General features: G+C 57.1%; 1 protein-coding gene across 2 annotated transcripts in view; it reads left to right on the top strand.

The window, feature by feature from the left end:
• The first annotated feature begins 1,251 nt into the window (after positions 1-1,251).
• The window catches only part of LOC101647125 (T-box transcription factor 5), a 12,527-nt gene continuing 12,012 nt past the window's right edge, over positions 1,252-1,766 (top strand). The window contains exon 1 of one of the 2 annotated variants that reach the window (XM_013006395.2): positions 1,252-1,598. The gene's annotated coding sequence lies outside the window, so the exon portion shown is untranslated. The remainder of the gene's footprint in view (positions 1,599-1,766) is intronic. The other variant, XM_045296892.1, reaches the window with a different exon arrangement.

Genomic DNA, 1,766 nt, shown 5'->3' with positions numbered 1-1,766 from the left:
CTATGCTGTGTCTGTCAGCTGCTCCTATGCTTTTGTAGTGGCATGGTGCTTGAGGGGCAGAGGAGGGAGGGGAGCGATGAAAAGGCACCTGGAGGGGGTCCCATGTCACTTTGGGCTCTGGGACTGCCCCCCTCTACTTGTGGGGGGGTGTCTCCCCCCCGCACCCACCCCCTGCCCAAGTACTCATCCTTTGCAAGTACTCATCCTTTGACTCCATCTTTCTTCTTCTTTTTCAACACAGGACTAATTGTGTTCATAGGCTCTCGGTGCTGGGAAGCCAAGTGCTAACGGATAGGGATGGAGCCCTGGCGGTGCTGTGGCTCGGTTTAAACCCACCCTCGGGAGAAAGAAGGGGCTATCCCACCCCCAGAAGGATTGACACCTGACACCCGAAAGGGCAGCCCTGTCGGGTTGCTGGGACTCAGCCTCGACTCGCTGACAGTGGGTTTGGGTGGGTGGGTGGCACAGTGGTGGAGTGCTTGGCTGTTCACCCTCAAAGGTTGGTATTGTGCATTCTCCTGGAGGCTCTGCAGGAGAGAAGGCCTGGCTGTCCGCTCCCCTCCAGAATGCCCCGTCGAGGAAGCCATGCGGGGCAGTCTTGCTCAGTCCCTCGGGGCTCCTGTGAGTCAGACTCGGCTGGATGGCACCCACCCACAACAACAATAGCACCGATGTGCACCGAGGGGTCTTGGGTCTAAAGACGTTGCCATCATTCTACCCTCCAGAAGCAGCCAGGGCCCACCATCTCCTAACTTACATCAAGTGACGTGTCCTGCCTCTTCCGCAGCTTCCCATCAAAACTCACTACCATTCAGTGCCCCTGGGGGACAGAGCAGAGTCGTCCCTGTGTGTGTGTGTGTGTTTCCGAGGCTGTCAATCTTCACAGGAGCAGGCAGCCTCCTCTCTCTCTTAGGGGTTCAAACTGTTGGTCGTTTCAAACCACTGACCTTGAGCTTGGCAGACCCACCTGCAACCCACTATGCCGTCAGGGCTCCTGTGGTGGGGCACTTACAGAGACAAGAGAACATCGAATGGCGCACCTTTTTCAGCATCTGCTTTGCGATGGATGATGGCCCGTAGGGTGCTTCTTGCTCTTGTTGGTCGAGAGTGGTCTTCCGCTGTCTGCACATGCATAGAACGATTCATGCACCCGCTCGTCTAAGGCATGAGCCATGACAAGCTAATGCCCCAATAGCTGTCCACGGCATTCCCCGCACACACGAAGAGGACCTGGTGACATTGCTCACCAAAGACGTCTTTGCCTCTTCCCTTGGGTGTTTTTTTCCGGTGGATCCGTGGACCTGTGGCTTGGCGAGGAAGTGGCTCCGTGTGAGGACCATCACCCACAGCCTCTCGTCTCCTCTCTTTCAGTAAAGAATATCCCGTGGTTCCCAGGAGCACAGTCAGGCAGAAAGTCGCTTCCAGCCACAGTCCTTTCAGCAGCGAATCTCGGGCGCTGTCCACCTCGTCCAACCTGGGGACCCAGTACCAGTGCGAGAACGGCGTCTCCGGCACCTCCCAGGACCTTCTGCCCCCGCCCAACCCTTACCCCCTGTCCCAGGAGCACGGCCAGATCTACCACTGCACCAAGAGGAAAGGTAGGTGTGACAGCCCCTGCGAGGCTCGCCTCCCCTGCCGCTCGCTCGCTTCCTTTCCTTAGAAAAAAAATGTGTGCAGAAACGTATGTGTGTTTGAAAAATGAAACCGACACACCAGGACGTGGAGATGGCCAGAAATGCGAAGTGTGGCCGCTAGCACAGAGACCC

The sequence above is a fragment of the Echinops telfairi genome, unplaced genomic scaffold (assembly GCF_000313985.2).
Source record: "Echinops telfairi isolate 266 unplaced genomic scaffold, ASM31398v2 ScPeMD7_7412;HRSCAF=8450, whole genome shotgun sequence".
NCBI lineage: Eukaryota > Metazoa > Chordata > Mammalia > Afrosoricida > Tenrecidae > Echinops > Echinops telfairi.
The sequence above is the reverse complement of the archived record's forward strand: the minus strand, read 5'-3'. Positions and strand labels throughout refer to the sequence as shown.